The 21,598-nt window shown below is 38.2% G+C and overlaps 1 protein-coding gene across 5 annotated transcripts in view; it reads left to right on the plus strand.

The window, feature by feature from the left end:
• The window catches only part of LOC121286830 (protein strawberry notch homolog 2-like), a 160,448-nt gene that overhangs the window by 18,982 nt on the left and 119,868 nt on the right, over nt 1-21,598 (plus strand). The window lies entirely within an intron of this gene.

Consider the following 21,598-nt stretch of genomic DNA (forward strand, 5'->3'; position numbering starts at 1 on the left):
CTATCCCTAATGTTCTTGAGACGCTGGTGGTGAGCTACCCTCTTGAACTGCTGCAGCCTGTGTGGATTGTAATTTCTTGTAGAGGTTTTGATGTAACTGAGTGGCTTGCTAGGAGATTTCGGAAGGCATTCAACCACATTGCTGGGCCTGGAGACACATGGGCCAAATTGGGTATGGATGACAGGTTTGCTTCCCTAACGTGAGAGGACCAGGTGCAATTTAACAACAATCCAGTAGCTTCATTAAAATAAATCAGGAATATAAAGTAATTTAGTTGAACCTAAATCTCCCAACTGCTATGGTGGGATTGGAACAGTCGTCTCATCCAGGACTTTGGATTATTAGTGCAGTAACATAACCAATATGCTACTATACCCAACCATGCTTGTTGAAACATGCTGTCATGTGAAATGAGCTGTATATGCCAGCATCGTGCTGTTCAGTAATGGGCAAAAAGGCAATTGCAAGCAAACTATGTATATTACTACAGGACCAACTCCTTGGGATTGTACGAATAATGAGTTTCAAGTTTGGGATCATGCTTTTTAATTCCTTATTAATCTCTTATTGTTTTAAAGATGCAAGTATAACATGTAATGATGGAGGTTTGAATTTCCCTCTGATTTACTGGTGTCATAATTGCCCAAGTTCCTTACCCTAAAAACATTGGCAAGTGATAATGATCTGTGTAGGAAATGAATGCATGATACCATGTTGTCAGGCAGAAGGAAATTGCTTTTTTTTTTCACTGAACCTGGGATTTATCTTCTGCAGGCCTGAAATTCCATGGTTCTGCTCTGCTAACAGCAAGGCAGTGGAGTTGGACTGCTTGCAGCCATAGACATAGACCCTATCCTAAAGCAGCAAAACTTGCATTTATGTAGCACCCAATAACCTTAATAAAACATCCCAAGGTGCTTCACAGGAGCATTAACAAACAAAATTTGTTAAGGAGCTGAATTTTACAGCGCAGAAAAAAGAAATCTCATGCTGCTGCTCTTTCCCCATTGTTTTGCAAAGTTTAGCTTTTCAGGTAAAATTCAATTCCTTTTTGAAAGTTACTAATGAATCTCCTTCCACCACCCTTTTCGGGTACAGCATTGCACATTGTAACAACACACTAAATAAAATAAATTCTCCTCATCTCCCTTGATTTTTTTGCCAATTATCTTAACTCTGTTATTGACCCTATTGTAAAGAACATATATGGAGAAACTGATTCCAATATCGAAACGGTGATCATTTTGAGCACCTTTATTAAATTCCCCTTTTATCAAAAATAACCCTGGCTTCCCTAGTCCCTTCAAATAACCTAAGCCCCTTGTCCTTGGAACTTCTCCAATGCTTGGACATCCTTCCTAGACTGTAGTTCCCAGAATTGGACGTGATACTGCAACTGAGGCCTAACCAGTGATTTATGAAGGTTTGGCTTCTTTGCTTTTGTACTTCATGCCTCTGCTTGTAAAGGATCCTGCTTGCTTTTTTTTTGGAACCACCTTCTCAACTTGTCCCGTTTCCATCAAAGGTAGTATGTGAATTCCCAGGCTCCTGTCCCTGCAACCCTTTTAAACTTTTATCAGTTGATATTCCCTCATCTTTCCTTCCAGAATACAGCACTGTACAAGGACTGCCTTTAGTCTTTAAATTGTAACAGGAGGTTCCTTTACTTCACGCTTTAGAAATTAATCCAATTGAATAAAGGCTTTTTAATATTTGGTTTTGTTTGTTTCAATAAATGATTTGAGAAGAGATTGAAAAGATGTTTATAAATATCCTTAATTTTCCTCTTTATGGAAATCACAATTTTAATCATATTTTAACCTGGTGTCCCTTACAGTAGTACTCAATAATAGGCTGGTGTTGTACTCATAGACCCCTTGCTATGTTAGGTAAATATACCTGATACAGCAGACATCTTAGTAAAGTCTGTAGCTATATGTTTCACTCATAGTTTCTGCTGCAGGTAAACATTCCCATGTTAGTGTTTTGGGCTTATAAATATTAGCATGCCTATGTCACAGAATGTTTTGATGTTAGCCAAGCCTTAAATGTTTCCCTGTCATTACTTGTGACGTTTATAAATTTTGATGAATATTTGTTTTCAAGATGAAAGATCTCAATGCTGACAATTGAAAGATAAACATTTAAAAAGTACAAAAAAAAGACTGATGCTGTGTAAATGCTGTACACTGAGGAATTGTTCCCCTAAATACACTTATTATTTTATAGTATGCCAGGGCATGTAAGACAAGAGGGCATAAGTGGAAATTAAGGAAAATGTAAAGTTTAAACAAATAGGAAGAACTGCTTTAATGAGGGAATTATAAAAGAATGGAGTAGATTGACAAGCAGGGTAGTAAAGTAATGCATTGGGCTTCCTTATTTGGAGAGTTGGAGTATAAAAGAGATGAGCTTCAGTGGACTTAATGGCCTTTTCTCATTTCTGAATCTTGTTTTCTTATGAACGTCATTTCACTTTTACTCCCAGTGTTGCTATTGAACACACCTTGGTCATATATAGCATGGCCCATTTGCAAAGTAAAGTTGCCCCCACATGGTCCAAACAATGTTATAGCCTTGAAATTAAAAAAAAAACACCTGCCACTTGTTCTTACACTTTTCATGCAACCTTGGTCTCTCCAGTGTGATTCCTCACTTTTACCCGCTACTGTGTCATGACCACTGAGCAAAGCTGTCAACTTAATGACAACTTGTGCTGAATTATTGACAGCTGTATCCTTTGACTTGCCCACTAGGACACAGCCAGATAATAGCCAGATTGTGTGTCGACCCTGTCAATTTGAATTGTATTCAAGCCCAAAACCTGAGGTGAATGGCTGGGATTCTAACCTGTTTGTCACTAGATTTCCACCTTGTCCTCAGACACTGAGTTTTGTTTCAACTTGGTCTGGTTTCCAAAATAAGATAAGATTTGTGCTGTGAACATATGACAGCTTGAGTTTTAAAAATGCAAGTATGATTTTGTTTTAAAGCTCTTTGCTAATGGTAATGCATTGAAAATTCCTCCACTCCTTTTACAGTTTTTGAATTAAAATGCTTTTTAAGGATAACAGAGAACTTTGCAATGTGAACATAACTCTTCTGAGCTTGTTTTGCAACTGTGAAAATTAATCAAGTTCAGACCTGTGAGAAATCTCTAAAATGCCATCGCACAGGAAAATATGCAGTATTGATGCCTGGCCCACGTCAGGCATCGGTAACAAACTTGATACCTGACTTAATATCCTTCAACAAGTTTGTATTAATATTGTGAAGGGCTTCCTTCCCTGTCCTAGGATTCTACAATGTTGCTGTTCGTATAGTGATTTCCCAAATGTCAAAATTGGTCAAACAACAGATTGAATTCTGAAGTTTAGGTTTACCTGGATTAACTGTCAATATTTGCATGGTGACAGTGATTTGAGAGAGGAGGGAAGAGAAATTGCTTTGTTAGTTGACACAAAAAATTGAAGTGCTCTGCAATTGTTCATACTTCAATAACAAGATAAGTAAAGAAGTGGAATGTTTCTCTAGACAGGTAGTCGTAATTATTTGCACAATCAAATGGATCTAGCTACAGACATGCCAGAGTAGCTGGATATTACTACTTCTTGCATTGCTATTGCCCAGTGTATTGAAGCACTGTGGTTGTGCCCACATTTGTGTGTGTTCGCTTTCTGTTGAGATTTTTCTAGTTGGCTACTTACTCTTTCCATCAATCTCTATCTTAATATATTAAAATCAGTATGTCCATGCATGTTTGGGAACACAAGAACAGCAGTGGACCATTCAGCCCCTTGAGCCTGTTCCATCACTCTGATCATGGCTGTTTTGGATTTTAACTGTGTTCATCTGCCTTAACTCCGTATACTTTTATACCCAGGTTTAACAAAAATCTATCTCTGAATTTAAATTATTAAAGTAGGTGACATCTACTGCTTTTTGTGAGAGCTCCACACTTTACTGTCCTTTACATGGAAAAATATTTGCTAACTACTTGACTATGCACATGTCATACTCCACAAGTCACACTTTCTTCAGTTGCAAAACAATATTCTAGCAAAAGAAAAGCCAATAACTTGGTGCTGTCTGCTCTGGACGCAAACCAGAAACTGAGATTAATGATTGGATGTGTGAAGGAACAAAGAATAAAAGGATAGAAAACCAGTTCTATCTAGTTGCCTTGAGCATTGATTTCAAAAACGAAGTCCTGTTACATTGGGTACCCTTAAATGGACATGCACCCCCACTTTGGCAGTGAACTGATATTGTCCACTACTTGGTATAATGTCCACCTGTATAAATCTCTGCATCCTCTGACTAGCAAATACTCTGCATGTGTATGCTGCATACCCTTATATTAAACAAGTATATAAAAAGTCATTCATTTTCTGCTGGTTTCTTGGGGGTGAGAATAAAAGCAATTGTGCTCTAATTAACCTCCGGAAAGCATAGCTACTCATCAAATGACCTTAAAGAAACATATCAAAACATTTATATCAAGAATAATACATTGTGTATTAAAAAGTACAGTGCCCTGTCCTTATCCTCTGACTTGGAACACTGCCATGGTAAATTTACTAGTTATGTATTAAAATTATTTCATGTGGGATTTGCAGATTAAATGTTTTTCTTTGCAAAGAATTTGTCAGTTCTGATTTGTTCATATAGCCCAGGTGCCAAAAAAAACCTTCCCACTATTCACCTGCTTCACTTTCTTTCACTGTATCCTTTCACAAATGCACTTCAAATAAGGAATAAGATAGTAACAGTAATTTGGTTAGTAACTAAACCATCACCCACCATAACATTTATCTCATAATAGGAAATATTACTGAAGAAATGAACAGAAATAAAATGTAAAGTGGGGATGTAGTTTCAGCATGCACTATACTCCTAAGTAGAAAATATAGAAGAATAGGGTGCTGATTTTTCTGAACTTGACGTCTGGCTAGAGTTCTAACAATAAGCCATGATGCCTGACTTGGCTCTGTAGCAGCATTGTAACCTTTTGAGTCAGCAAGTTCAAGGCAGACTCCAGGACTTGAGTTCATTATGTAAACTGCTGCTTCAGTGGTGTGCTGCACATTCAAGAGGTGCTGTCAGTTGTTTAAATTGAGACCTGTTTGCCTTCTCGAAAACAAGTTCAAAGATGACCAATGGAGTTCTGGTGTCCTGGTCTGCAGTTAGTATTCAACCAATGGCACTGAAACAGATTATCTGTTCACTTATCACACTGCTATTTGTGGAACTTCGCTATGGATAAATGGACTCTTATTTCCCCAAGTTACAACAGTGCCGACACTTCAAAAGAAGCGTAGTGTTTTGGGATACCCTTGAATTGTAAAAGTTCTTTCTTTTGATGTGTGACCGTCAGTAAATGGTAAAATGAAAAATAAAAACGGAAGTATCTACAGACAGGAAAGCTCCTTTATAGATTTTTAGTATTACTTACTTGGGGTAATTTGCTTAAATAAAAAGATTTTTTTTCTCCGTTTGCCTCTTTGAATAATGTGCGTAATACAAAACATTAGAGCCTGACTCTTGTTATGTTTTGGTAGAAGGACAAGGTGTAAAATAATATTGTCCCCTGATACTCAAAGTCCGTTTTATTTGTTTCCATATATTATTATGCATTCTAATAATCAAAGTAGCTTTTCATTAGTTGTGGTACACTTAGTTTTTACATTTTCTGAATTTTTGGCAGTTGTCTTCATCTGCATTGTCCAAGGCTCTTCACCACTTCCCAGTCTCAGTTGAGTTCTCAGTTAATTAGCCAAAGCAGAAGTATTTGAGCAATAATCTTCACACAGTTGTCAAATAGTTTCTTGTGATTGTTATTTGCATTCATTTAATGTAGTTCTTCACATTAAACAAAATTTTACTGAATCAAATAGGAGATATTAGGGCAGATGACCAAAAGCTCGGCCAATGAGCATTGTAAAGAGGAGAGGCAAAGAGCTTTAGAAAAATAATTTTCCAGAATTTGGGGGCTTGGCAGCTAGCTGGAGGCATAGTGGTGGAGCAGTGAAAATTTGGATTGCAAAAGAGGCTTGAATTGGAGTGTGGTGATCTGAGGGCTGTAAGACTAGAAGAGATTGAGGAGATAGAAAGGGACCTCCTCCTTCACCATTTTATCACATGTACCATGTTCTGAATTGTGTGTAACCACTTGCCATCTCCATGCTTTTAACACCCCAGTTAAGGTTATATATGTAAAAACACCAACTGTTGGGAAATACTTAGTAGATAAGCTGCAGTATCTTGGCTGTATTATAAATAGTTACAGATTTATTTAACATTCGTAAATGACTCCCATCTACAGAAAGGGAAGAAATATCCCATTATTCAAACACAGTGCAAAAGTTGTGGAACTAAACTCTTTCGGAAGCATGTGAAGGTATAAAGAGGATGCAGATAAGATTCGGGAGAATTGTTCCAGGGTTAGGTGGATAGATTGGAGAAACTGGGGCTGTTCTCCTTGGAGAAGAGAAAATCTGGTGTGGACTTGATCGAGGCATTCAAAATCATGAGGGGCCTGAACAGAATAGATGGGGAGAAACTGTTGCTATAAGCAGGAGGACACAGAACCAGAGGACACTGATGTAAAGTGGTTAGCGAAAGAAACAACAATGACATGAGGGAAACCTTTTTGATGCAGTAAGTGGCTAGAATCTGGAGTGCATTGCCTCAGTGTGGTGGATTCAATCAAGGCCTTCAGAAGAGAATTGGATAATCAACATCTGAAGACAAAAAATGCAGGGCTGTGGGAGTAGGACTAAGTTGCTCCTGCAGAGAATCGTTGCCTCGTTCTGCGCTGTAACCATTCTATGATTCTATAAAGTAAAAATTGAAAATGTAATAGAAACAGTAATACAAATAAAATACTGGAACCAGGAATAGCAGTGGATGTAAACAGAACACCTTTTAGCAAAATTGCATTTTTTTCTCGAACATACAATATTTTGACTTCAGTTGGGGTGTGTAGCGGGGTTGGCAGAATCAAAATATGCTTTATTTTAGGACATTGCTGCCATATGCACATGGAGTTCTGGTAGTGAAAATTGTATTGATTTTTTAAAATCCAAAACATAGTAAAAATGCTCACTTTTTGATAAAATTAACAGACATGAATCTCTTTCCCCATTTGTTTAAGATTTTAAAATGGATCATTGTAAGATCAGAAGCTAAGTTTGTAGACACTGAGCATTTGAAACTGGATTTCACCACAATCACTGTGGCGGTAATTTAAAGGAACCAGTCCACAGAAGGGCATCAGTCAATGGAAAAGAAGAAGCGATTAAAAGTGTTAATCGTTGTTCTATATGTTTGAATACTTAATTATGATCTGTCTTGGAGAGCATATATGTCACGTTTGATTTTAAAAGTAAAGTTTTTGAGTATAATACCTTTCCATGAATCTAACCATTCCCAAATCATTTTGTTTGGTTATTGTTTTATTTTTTTGTGTCCTAATGTGACATGCACCATGTCCTGACTGAAGCCAATGCAATGAGTTGCCATCTGATCACTATTAGTGTTCCACAGTAAGCTCTGAAAAGGTGTGAAAAATGATCTACATGCAGATGTTTTTCTTTTGCTCTTGAACCTTCCTTAGGACATCCCAACAAGTTTGAAGATTAGCTGTCACAGGCAGTTGTGGATGACGACCGTATCCTTCTGGTCTATGAATCAAGCATTTTCATCTCACTACTGAAAAGTAGAATTATAAATGCATATTCTATATAATGTTTGTATATAATGAGTCAATCTTTTAAAAATCCATGTGGGGCATTTCCAACATAGCCGCCTAATTTTTGGTTATTTACATAAATAAATCCCCAAAATTTCTGTGTGTTTTACTGGAGCCTCAAATTTCTAATATGCTATCATTAAAAGGATCTTTTAACTTGTGCGTATCTCTTTCTAACTGCATAATAACTCTTGTCCTGTATCAATATATTTAAATTATTTTATAGGTTCCACGTTTTGATCTTTCTCTACCTAACATGAGAAAACAATCATGGCTGACCCTTTGTAATAGAGAAAAAATACACATTATTAAAGCAAAATCAACAATGATGTTGTTCAAATTATTTTGCATGTCAACATTTTAGGGTGGGGTGATCCTTTACTTTGTGTGGTGATCTGGACTTTGTATTTGATTCAAATTTAATGTAATTTACTTCAATATCTGCCATCTTGTCCTTTCAGCGGTTGGAAATGATCTAGTACTCGCTGTTCAAATTTCTGAAAGAAGCTTTGGAAGGGCTATAATGGTGTGAACACTTTCAGTATTTAAAAACTTTTTTTTACGATTTCCAGTGATGTATTATTGATTTTTGTCAACATTACTACCATTCACAGCGCCTCCTCATTAAATCCCTGATAATTTAGGAGTATTCCTCCTAGCCCCACAAAGGAAAGTTTCAGATTTGCTTAGCAAAGGCTGCTTCTGTCTGGAGACCTGCTTCAGCCTAGTGGAAAGATCTTTGGGGAATCCTGTTCACCATCATCAAGCTCTGGCTAAGACTTCATTGTGATACTGTTGACAAAATGTAAGATCTTGATTTGCAAAAATCTGTGAATCTCCTTCCTGCTTTAGCTGGCAAAATTCTGATGTTGGAAATGGCAGGGATTTGACTTATTGAGTTGACCTGTCATTAACTGCCCACCTGCCTAGTTATTGTTAACTAAATAGAGTTAAAATTGTTCTGGAACAGGCTGAGGTAGCAGTAAATTTTAAAACAGCTAAGTATGTAGTAAACCTATCATCTCTCCCATCAGCACAATTGTTGGAAACCTACTGCCAACGCTTGGGAAGTCTAAAAAGAAAAAAATCAATGTAATTACTTGACCCATTGCACAAAGTTGCCTGCTGAGTGAGATTTGTTCTGTTTGAGTAAACTGGGATGCTGGTGATTTTTTGTTACAAGTACTATTGGGTCCAGGACATACACATATTCAGGACATAATACCTGCACTATGATATTCCAAAAGAAAGGATAGAAAGTGAAAACTTAAGGAAGGAACTTTCATTGAACATTTGAGGCTCTGCAAATAAAAAGCAGTATTTTTGCTGAGTTGCAGTAATGAATAAACATCTAGCTTCCTGTGATGCAACTGAGCAGCAGGAGGCAAAAAAAAACTGCTGTCAACAGACAAACAAATTGGTTTGATCCACAGTATACACACACACACACACACACACACACAGACCCCCCCCCCACCCAACCAACTAATCCCCAAATCCCAACCGTTCCAGTCTCTAATGAGGAAGCTTTCACAAAAGGAACATATAATTTCAACCAAGAATAGCTTGATGACTATATTGTATCATTTCAGTGGGCAAAAGACGATCAGCCAAAATATGTCTAAGTTTTAAAAGGATCTTGATCTAATTTGTTTAGGAGAAAACTAGAAGTGCTACTGATTAATGTTATTCTGCCACATTGTAATATAACACATCGTATCAGCAGCATTTCCAGGACTCAGGATTTGGCTGCCTCAGTATCATTCTTTAGAAGACAGTCGTCGTTGTTGTGCAATGTTGTTTCAGTGGAGCTGAAACTAAACAGTAAGGTAATGCCATTAGCTACCTTTGTGTGATTCACTGGCTTTCAATAGTTTCTTGCTTTATTTTTATTTGCACAATTCCTCCTATCAGACCATCAAATATGATCATTTGAAAATATGTTCCAATTCTCAACCTCTCCCTCTGGCTTTATATTGCACCTGTAGCAGATTACTGGATCAGTTTGAGTTAGGTATATTTAGATATCCACCCTGACATCTGTAACTTACTTTGTTTGGCATCTGTGACTTCCTACATGTATGCACATGTATCATTATCTTCATTTCTCATCTCGGCATTTCCTTTCAAATCAGAGTGTGTAAGCATTCCTTCAATTTATCTAGTTACATGATTCTGCATTTACACCAAGAGCAAAGGACTAACAATTGCTTGATCCTCTGGCATTGGTTTTTTGCCTTTTTAACCGTATGGTATAGTCTTCTGTGCTTTCACATCATCTATATCTGCAGACCTATGCTTGTATATACAGATTCCTGTTGTCTAATGCTTTTTTTTCCCAACTGTATTGACCCACAATGCACAATGTATGCCAGTTATTTGGCTTTGGCTGTTTAAACAGAATTCTAGTTGCTACCTTCAGTAAATAATTTAGTGCATTACTTTTCACATGCCCTCCATGTAGCTGAGGCTCTAAGATAAATTTCACTGAAGTAATTTCTGGATACAAAAGCTGCATCCCTTCATGTTGTATTTATATATTGTCAAAAGCAAAATACTGCGGATTCTGGAAATTTAGAACAAAAACAAAAATACCTGGAAAAGCTCAGGTCTGACAGCATCTGCGGAGAAGGACACAGTTGACATTTTGACCCTTCATCAGAACTAAGACACTGATGACCTTCTTGTTCGCCTCGCCATCAGCCTCTCCTTTTGACCACTTTACCCCTACTCTTTGAAACTCTGTGTCTCAGCCTATTAACTAGTACCATTTTCTTCCCTGCCTTTCTCAAGACTTCCTCTGATGTGGCTTTGCTTTCTCTTGACTCTCTTATTTTCCCCTCTGGATGTGGGCGATGCTGACGAGGCTGCATCTATAGTCTATTCCAATTGTGATTAAGGCACATTGATTATAGAAAGATGGAAGAAACTTGGCTCTTTATCTGGTTTTTGCTAATCCGGCCTTGCAGTGATTGATGAAATCAGCAGATGCCTGTTTTCCATCCCTACGCTTGGCATTTATGTGAACAGTTAAACTTTTTTTAAAAACCTACCAGAAGCTGAAATGCTGTGTTATATTTTCACTGAATCAAGTCATGCACTTAGTTAAAAAAATTTAATCTAGCTTCTGATTTGGAGTTAATAAATCTTACATTTATTTGTCAAAATGCCTCAAAGCACTTCAAAGAATTATTTTTGGAATTCACCAGTTACATAAGCAAATGGACAACAATTCTGCAGCAGCAATTACCCATGAAAGTCTGTGCCAGGCTATTTTCCTTTAGTTGCCAGTTCATGGCTACATAAAGTACAGTGCAGAAGAAGGCGACTCAGTCTGTCGGTTTTATGCCGGCTTTCAGAGAGCTAGTGCGTTAGTTCCATTCTCCTGCTTTTTCCCCATGCCCCTGAAATTGCTCTCCTTGAAGTGTTTATTTAATTCCCTTTTGAAGGCTAATATTGAATCTGTATCCACCACCCTATCATGTTATGTATTCCAAATCCTGGACTTAATTTTAGGGAATGAAGCCGGGCAAGTGGTAGAGGTATCATTGGGGGAGCATTTTGCAGATAGTAATCATAACTCTGTTAGATTCAAGGTTCTTCTGGAAAAGGACAAAGATGAGCTGGAAATCAGAGCTCTAAATTGGGGGAAAGCTGATTTCAATAAGATCAGATATGATTTGGCCAGAGTGGACTGGGAGCAGCTACATTTAGGTAAATCTGCGTCAAAGCAGTGAGACTCATTCAAGAAGGAAATAGGGAGAGTACAGAGCCAACATATTCCAGTAAAGGTAAAGGGTGGGACCAACAAATCCAGGGTATCCTGGATGTTGAGGGACATACAGGATTGGATAAAGAGAAAAAGGGAGGCTTCTGGGAGATAAGCCCTAGACGAGTATAGAATGTGTAAGGGGGAACTTAAAAAGGAAATTAGGAGAGCAAAAAGGGGCATGAAAAAACATTGGCTGGTAAAATAAAGGAAAATCCAAAATTATTTTACAAGTACATTAAGAGTAAGAGGATAACTAGGGAAAGAGTAGGGCCCTTTAAGGACCAAAGTGGTAATTTGTGTGTGGAGCTGGAAGACATAGGTCAGGTTCTAAATGAATACTTTGTGTTGGTGTTCACAAGTGAGAAGGATGATGTGGGTATGGAAATCAGGCAGAAGGTCTGTGATATAATTAAAGAAATTAGCTTAGAAAGGGAGGAGGTTCAAAGTGGTCTGGCAGGCTTAAAATTAGATAAATCTCCAGGCCCAGATGAAATGTATCCCAGGCTGTTGAGTGAGGCAAGGGAGGAGATGAAAGGGGAGTTGGCAATAATTTTCAATACTTCTCTGGCCACAGGAAAGGTGCCAGATTACTGGAGGACAGCCAATGTGGTACTATTATTCAAGAAGGGATCAACCAGGGAACTGCAGGCCAGTCAGTCTAACCCCAGTGGTGGGGAAACTATTGGAAGCAATTCTGAGGGACAGAATTAATCTACACTTGGAGAGGCAGGGATTAATCAAGGACAGTCAGCATGGTTTTGTTAAGGGGAGGTCATGTCTGTCCAATTTAATTGAAGTTTTTGAAGAGGTGACCAGATGTGTAGATGAGAGCAATGTATTTGACGTTGTCTACTTGGACTTCAGCAAGGCTTTTGATAAGGTCCTGCATGGGAGACTGATAATGGAAGTAAGAGCCCATGGGATCCAAGACAATTTGGCAAATTGGATCCAGAATTGGCTGAGTGGCAGGAGGCTGAGGGTGATGGTCAAGGGGTGTTTTTGTAACTGGATGCCTGTGTCCAGTGGGGTTCCACAGGGATCAGTGTTGGGTCCCTTGCTGTTTGTGGTATATATAAACGATTTAGACTTGAATGTAGGAGGGTTGATCAATAAGTCTGCGGATGACACAAAAATTGGTGGGGTGGTAAATAGTGAGGAGGATAGCTTTAGATTACAGGAGGATTTAGACGGGCTGATCAGTGGCAAATGGAATTTAATCCGGATAAGTGTGAGGTGATGCACTTGGGCAGGACAAACAAGGCACGGGAATACACGATGAATGGTAGGACCCTGGGAAGTACCAAGGATCAGAAGAACCTTGGTGTGCATGTCCACCTTAAGACAGCGGGACAGGTAGATAAGGTGGCATATGGGATACTTGCCTTTATTAGCTGAGGCATAGAATATAAGAGCAGGGAGGTTATGCTGGAACAGTATAAAACGCTGGTTAGGCCATAGCTAGAGTACTGCATGCAGTTCTGGAATCCACCTTGTAGGAAGGATGTGATTGCAGTAGAGAGAGCGCAGAGGAGATTTACCAGGATGGTGCCTGGGCTGGAGAGTTTTAGTTATGAGGAGAGATTGGTTGGACTGGGGTTATTTTCCCTGGAGCAGAGGAGATTGAGGGGGGATATTTTTGAGGTGTATAAAATGATGGGCATAGATAGGGTAGACAGGAAGGAACTTTTACCCTTAGTGGAGGGATCAATAACATGGGGGCATAGATTTAAAGTAAGGAGCAGGAGGTTTAGAGGGGATGTGAGGAAGAATTTTTTTCACTCAGAGGGTGGTGAGAATCTGGAACTCTCTGCCTGAAAGGGTGGTAGAGGCAGAAACCCTCATAACATTTAAGAAGTATTTGGAGTGCACTTGCGATGCCATGGCATACAAGGCTATGGGCCTAGTGCTAGAAATTGGGATTAGAATAGTTAGGTACTTGTTTGACCGGCACAGACTCAATGGGCCGAAGGGTCTTTTTCTGTACTGTAGACCTCTATGACACTGATTCTTTTGCCAATGACTTTAAATCTGTACCATATGGCTATCAATTATTCAGCTATAGAAAACCGTTCCTCTTTATTTACTCCAGATAAACCCTTCGTGATTTTGAATACCTCTACTGCTGAACCCTTCATGATTTTGAACTCCTCTAACAAGCCATCTCTTAGCCTTCTTTATTGGATGGAGTACAACTCCAGTTTATATAGGTTTTAGCATAACTCCACAAATTTTATCCAAAATGCTTTTCAAAATAAATTGGGGGGAAAAAGCAGCATCTAGTACTCTTAGTGCACTATTACCTGTTATTGTCAGATGAGGCATTTCCATTGGTATGAGATAGAAATTTTTTGAAAGCCCTCATATTAAAAATATGTGTAATGTTAGAACTTCAGTATAAACCAAGTACTGTATGAGAATAGGAAGTCGCATGTTCATGTGGTCACAACTAGGGCTGGCTGAAGATCAAATCTGTATGGTTGATTTTACAGTGGTGAAGATAAATATATGCAACAAATAGGGCATTACCTTGAGTTAAAAGGAAAAGGTGGTTGATTTTGGGAGTAAGTAATTTAAAATTGAAATCAAGCTTTAAATTCACCCTTGGCACATCGTATCCGTGTGAGAACAAGGCAAACAACAACTTGTGTATTGACAGGTGTGCCATTTCTATTAAAATAAGCCCAGCATGTAGAAAATCTAAATATGCATGTAGTAAAGACACAACAAACGGAACCAGGGGATATGAAAGTTAATTCACAGTTGATTTGCCTACTTTTTTAAATTCTTTCCTGGAATGTGAGCATTGTTGACATAGCCAGCATTTGTTGCCCTTGAGAAGGTGGTGGTGAGCTGCTTCCTTGAACTGCCACAATCCCTGTTGTATGACACTCTTAGTGCTGTTAGGAAGGGATGTCCAGTATCCTGATCCACCAACATTAAGGAATGGCGATATAATTCCAAGTCAGGATGATGTACATCCTTGGAGGTGAACTTGCAAGTGGTGGTGTTCCTACGTGTCTGCTGCCCTTGTTTTTCTAGGTGGTAGAGGTTGGAGGGTTTGGAAATTGCTGTTGGAGGAGGGTTGTTGAGTTTTTGTAACCCATATGTAGTCAAGTCGCTCATATGAGTTACCCAGGTAAAGTCAGAAATTGATCATTCTGTACACTGGAGTGTTCCGTATGAAAGGTTCAACAGCGAATTCTGTGACCAAGGAAGTCAAATGAGCTATTTAAATTTAAAATAAAAGCAAAAAACTGCGGATGCTGGAAATCCAAACAAAAACAAAAATAACTGGAAAAACTCAGCAGGTCTGGCAGCATCTGCAGAGAGGAACACAGTTAAAGTTTCGAGTCCGAATGACCCTGTTGAAGGGTCATTTGGACTTGAAACGTTGGCTGTGCTCCTCTCTGCAGATGCTGCCAGACTTGCTGAGTTTTTCCTGGTAATTTTGTTTTTGTTTTGAGCTATTCAAATTTACTCTTAAGCTTTTAACTTTTATAATTTGTTCTTGGAAGTTTTGTGCAATTTATTTCAACTTTTGGGGACTTTTTCTGTGGGCATTTGCATCAAAATAGAACATTAATGTGAAAACACACAATTTTCAGACCTGTTGCAAGGCCCCAAGTTGCCTCATATCTTCATACTCAGTTGATCTTATTCAGTGGTTTGTAGGGTCATTTTCATGGTATCGGAAGTGATTAAAAGTACAATACTGCACAGTGTAATATTTGTGAAATACCAAGAAGAGCATAGTTTTTATTTTTTCATGTCAAATTCATCAATGCTAAAAAGGCTTAACACATCATAAATTAAATAAATGGACATTCTGTCATTTTACGTGAAATTAAAATTAACCCCCACCAATGTTATTTAGACATTTACACATACTTGTCACCTACCCATCTGTATAAAATAGATAAAAGCAAAAAACTGCAGATGCTGGAAATCCAAAGCAAAAATAAAAATACCTGGAAAAACTCAGCAGGTCTGGCAGCATCTGCGGAGAGGAACACAGTTAACGTTTCGAGTCCCTATGACTCTTCAACAGAACATAAAATATAAAATAAAATAGATGTCAGGCACTGCCAGAGTGTACTGTTTACAGAAAACTGTTTAAAGAGCCCTCCAGTCGCATTTGTAGCAACATTGAAGCTGTTGCTGTATCGTTTTTCTTGTTTCCACCTATCGTAAGAAATAGGAGCAGGAATAGGCCATTCAGCCCATTGAGCCTGCTACGTCATTCAATAAGATCATGGCTGACCTGATTAATACCACTTTCTTGCCTGTCCCCCATAATTCATCTGGTTAGAAGCTTTGTACAAAAGGATTTTGGCATAGCTATTGTTTTGGTCCTACCTGGTACTGGAACCATAGCTTTTCATAGGATTCCGTCTTTAGTTATGTGAATCCATTTATGTGTTGGCAATTTAGACAGTGAGACACTCGTTTCAATATTATAATTTGTTATCAGCAGCAGTCGTGTGATTTAACATTATGGAGGTAAATATGGACATGAATTTTCTTTTGGAATGGGTGTCAACAATGTTGTTGCATGCCCTGGTTTTATTTCTTCCTCCTCCTCCTTTAGGTAACATGCCCTAAGAGGGTATTGGTGACCATGGGCTTCCATTGGGTGGGGCCATGATTGTGCTTGGCAAAGTACTGCAGTGGTTTGCCATTGCCTTCTGCAGTATGGCTGACCAGGAGACTCTCCCACTCTTACCGCCTGCCACCTGACATAGTGGAAGGATTTACAGGCTGATCAACCTGCTTGGCCACATTGTGAACGCACCTCCCATGGCCACCAAGTCCTAAAGTGGGGCTTGAACTAGAGCTTCTGGCCCAGAGGGAGGGATACTACCACTGCATCACAAGACCTCCTTGGTTTTATGTAAGAGAATCAAATCAATATTATGGTGAATGGCTGCTGAGCAGGAACAACCACCCGTGCCTCCCACCAGGCCTGGTACAAATTGGAAATAAAAAGCAAAACTACCAATCTGAAATAAAAACATAAAATGTTGCCAATGGAAAGCAGGTGGTGTCAGTATTTGAAAGAAGGCAGCTGGGGATGTGACCTAATAAAATTATGAAAGGTTTTGATAAAGTGGATACAGAGAGAATGTTTCCTCTTGTGGGGAAGAGCATAACTGGAGGCCATTAATATTAGGTAGTCACGATGAAATCAAATAGCATATTCAAGAGAAACTTCACCCAGAGGTTGAGAATGTGGAACTCGTTACCACAGAATGGTTGAAGCATATAGTATAAATGCATTGAAGAGGAAGTTAGACAAGCATGTGCAGGAGAAGAGAATAGACGGTTAAAATGGTAGATTTAGATGAGGAAAGATGGGAGGAGGTTCACTGGAATGGACTGATCGTATGGAATTGCCTGTTTCTGTGCCGTAAATCCTGTAGATTAGTGTTCTGAGTGCAGGCGTTCAGCATTCATGAGACTTTAATGGGTGGTAAGATTATTGCCATGTAAGGATACATCGTATTATTTCACATATGAATTAGGACTAGAGAGAAATTATGACAGTGTTGTGAAAGCTATTCTCTGAACTCATAACTAATCTTATACCTTTCTAACACTTGAAATAGTTTGATTTGGGTTCCTGCTGTTTTCTTGTGAACGTCCTCCCATGGAGCTATAAAATTTGTTCATTAAAATTTCCACATTGGTTTTCCCATTTTATTTGGTGAAAGATTGATGGCAACCCAGTGTGAACAGTTGTTTGTCATTTCTCTAGGATTAGCATTAAAGTTCTGACAGGAGATGGGAAAATTACATGAGCTTTGTGGCATAGCACCCACAATGATATATCACTCCTTGAAGCAACAACCAGGAGTATGAACACACTCCTGCTTTTGTTTTATTTTTTATAATGTATATTTTCCTATGGATTTTGATTCTGAAATCTATATTTTCGTACTCCTGTGAATTGATCTTTCTTTTGCCAGCATTATGATTGCTAGTTTTTGCTATTGAACAACTTTGCATCACACGAGAGGATTATTATATTTTCATTAAAAATGGCACAGGTGTGTTAGTGGTTTGGTGCTTTCTTATCATTTTTGGAAGCTGTTGTGTTATCAGAGTTGCAGCCTTTTAGATGAGACATTAAATTGTTTGCATGGTTTCCCTCTTTAGTGAACATAAAAGATTCCCATAGCATTATTTGAAGAGGAGCATGGGAGTTTCACTTCTGTTGACCAGTATTCATCCCTCAGCCAACATCACCAAAGTGAACCCAGATTATCTACTCATTTGTCTCATCGTTATTTATGGGATCTTTCTGGGCATAGATGGGCTGCTCCATTTGTTTATATTACAAGTGACTAAACTTCAAAAGTGCTTCATAAACTGTGGAATGTTTTGGGATGCCTTGAGGTGTGAAAAATGCTACATTAAAGCCAGCTTTGTGTATGATAACTGTAAACTGTTAATGTCCTCTGTAGTTATAGATGTCATAGTAAATTTATTCAATACAATGGTGCTGTAATATATTTTCTGATCTAAGTATCTTTTTGTGCATCAGGTTATGGTATCTAACTGAACCTTCAAACTGCTGATAAACAGAATTCAACATCATAGAACAATAAATAGACTTTGTGTTTTTCACACATCACATAATCTACTTATAATACTTTCAGGTACATCTGCCACTTTGGAGTCCTTACAGCGATATTTCTATGCTGGCCTCCAGTTTTTAAAATGCACACTCTGTTCTTGGCTTTATAGTTTAAAAATAAAAATGTGTGAGATAGGCTTATTGCCTCTCCATACTTTTTGCATAAATCCTGCCTTTGTGAAGCATATTTTAATAGAATAACCTAATTCCTCTGTCACTCCTCGGTTATATTTCTTAAAGAACAATGGTCGTAGGTTCTGATCATTTCAATGGAATAAATCACCAAAGGGCAGAAAACAGTTAATTTGTACTTTATATTTTCTGGCACTACTTATGACATACTTGGTACCCCAAAAGGCAGATGTGATTCAGATTAATTTCTGACTTCACTAGCATCACTGTCGACAAATAACGGTTTCCTGCTAACCAAGCAGTTATTCTATAAATATGTCATCAATAGACTCATTCTCATGAGGAGGAAAAGAAAGGCATTCCCAAAGTTAGATTTTCCTAAATGACTAAAGGTAATAGAATTTGGAATAAGACAAAAAAGGAGGCTTATGACAAACATAGGGTTCACAATAAAAAATTAAGCTGAATACAGAAATACAGAGGAGATCTAAAAAAAATGCCTATTAGGGATACAGAAAGTCTATGATAATAGATCAGTGGCTAGCATAAAAGGGACCCCAAAAGTCTCTTATAAACATTTTACTGGTTGTCAAAGGAAGGGTGGAGTCAATTTGGGACCAAAAGGAGATATTCTTGTGGAGGCCAAGGTCATAGCTGATGTACTAAGGTAGTATTTTGCATCTGGTTTCACTAGAGAAGTAGATGCTACCAATGCCAAAATAAAGGAGGAGATAGTAACAATATTGGATATCATAAAATTGGATAAAGAAAAGGTACTTAAAAGATTGTCAGTCCTCAAAGCAGAAAAGTTACCCATTCCAAATGGAATGCCTCCTAGGTAATTAAGAGAAGTAAAGACTGGAAATTGCAGAAGCTGTGGCCACAATCTTCCAACCCCAGTTCTTATCTGATGTGATACTGGAGACAGGAGGATTACAATTGTTATGCGCCTGTTCAAAAAAAGGGAGGGGGATAAACCCAACAATTACAGGCCAGTCAGCCCAACCCAACAGAGGAAACTTTTAGAGAGAGCCCAGTTTGTATAGAATTAAAGTCGGGCCTAATAGCTGGGACAAAATTATAAAACATTTAGAAAGTATGGGCTATTGAATCTGATATCTCTACCAAAGAACCAGCACAGACACGATGGGCCGAATTGTCACTTTCTGTGCTGTATCGATCTATGATTGTATGAATACTACAAACAAAATTTTAGTGATTTTATTTGCTGGTCTGTCTTTGAGAGAAGTTATACTACCTTTATGCTGGAGTGGCTTTAGTACCACTTTGGCAGTATAAATGAGGATAGAGAAAAGTACAAAAGTAAGTTAGAGGTATAGTCTTATGAAAGTGACATCCAGAAAAAAGAACGATTTCAGTTGTGCCACAGTTCTAATGTCATTTCTAACCAGGCTTAAGATTGTTCCCATACTACATTTCAAGCTATGCCCTTCCTTGGCTTTTGCCATATAATTAACTTGTTTGCAGTGTAGCCTTATCCACTAACTTAAAGAAAAATCTTTTAACAATAAGATTTTAACCAGAGATGTGATATCTGTGAGCCCTTTTCCATTAATTTAATAATTTACTTCAAAAAAAATCAGTTGATTGTTGAAGCATGGCAAGTTGAGGATCCCTTATGTCGTGTGCTCTTTCATTGAAAGCCTAAGGTGCACTTGAACATCTTTCCCATTATAGATGTTAGACTACATGTTTTGTAATTTTTTTAATCAAGCCTGTATACTAACTTGCATCGAGTCCGGTTCACCCATCACTGCTGTGCTCCTGACCTGAATTGGCTTCCAGTCGGTAATGTCTTAAATTTGAAATTCTCATCCTTGTATTCGAATCCCCCCACAATGGACTTGCCCTTCCCTTTCTCTGTAATTTCCTCCAGTGTCCTTAGCTGTCTAGGCCCTAAGTTCTGGAAGTGCCTCCCTAAACCTCGCTGCCTCTTTATCCTTCTTTAAGACGCTTCTTAAAATCTACCGCTTTGACCAAGCTTTTGGTCACCTGTCGGAATAACTGTTTATGTAGCCGAGGGTCAAATTTTGTTTGACGTCACTCCTGTGAAATGCTTGGGACGTTTTATTTCACTGCAGCCAAAATATAAATGCAAGCTGTTGTTGCCAGAACTGTAAAATCGAAATATCACATTTAAGATCTCAGGGCACCCGTATTCAAGTGATGGCTAATCTACTGTTCTGGAATTAATGAAAGGTTCTGTGGCTTTCTCAAAACATTTACAAAGGAAGTAACAGTTTAATATGCTTACTGCATTCCTCAATGTTGGTTGATGTCAAGTGGATGCATGTGAACATACATTTGCCTGTAAACAATTGAGAGCATAAATCAATTAATAAGGAATTCCATTTTATGATTTATTTTGTACCATGTATTCCGTTTTGACCATTGACTATGCAATGTACAGATGTTATTAGGATAAATCTAAGTAGAACAAACTTTGATACAAGTAACCAGTCGTCATCCTGTTAGGTTAATATGCAAGATAAGGACTCCAGGAATTGACGGTAATATATTAGCATGGAGGGAGGATTGGTTTACAGACAGGAGGCACAGAGTAGGGATAAACGAAGGCATTTTCAACTTCGCAGGCTGTAACTAGTGGAGAGCCACAAGGATCAATGCAGGGGCCTTAACTATTTATTTACAATATATATCAATGTCTTTAGCAAAGACTCTGAGTGTAATGTATCTAGGTTTGCTAGCGATAAAAAATGAGATGGGAATGTAAGCTCTGAGGAGGACAGATTGAGGCTGCAAAGAAGCATGGTCTGGTTATGTGAGTGGGCAACGAGGTGGCAGATGGAGTGTATTGTGGGGAAGTGTAAGGTTATTCACTTTGATAGTAAGAGTAGAAAAGCGGGAGATTTTTAAAAGGAATGGAATATTTAAATATTGATGTTCAGAGAGACTTGGGTGTACTCGTACAAGGTCACAAAGCCAGCATGAGATGATATTAAAACTTCAGTATTAGTTATTTGATAATTTAGTTTAGGGACCATTAACATTTAAAAATAAATCCCAATACCTCACTTTAACCAGTAGAAATATACCACAAGATTTCACTTTTTTAACAAATCAAACTTAATTTTATATAAAAGAATTCACTAAGGCAAGTGCTATTAACTTGGTTTATAACTACGTACGTTATACATTCAGGTTTACTTACTTCCCCAAGAATTCTCTTATAAGACACATCAATCTTAAAAGTTATTTACTTCTGTGGGGACCACCCTTAAGTATGCCACAGTCCCCTGGAGAATTCTCCTCCGCACCAGGC

This window comes from Carcharodon carcharias, chromosome 14 (assembly GCF_017639515.1).
Source record: "Carcharodon carcharias isolate sCarCar2 chromosome 14, sCarCar2.pri, whole genome shotgun sequence".
Lineage (NCBI taxonomy): Eukaryota > Metazoa > Chordata > Chondrichthyes > Lamniformes > Lamnidae > Carcharodon > Carcharodon carcharias.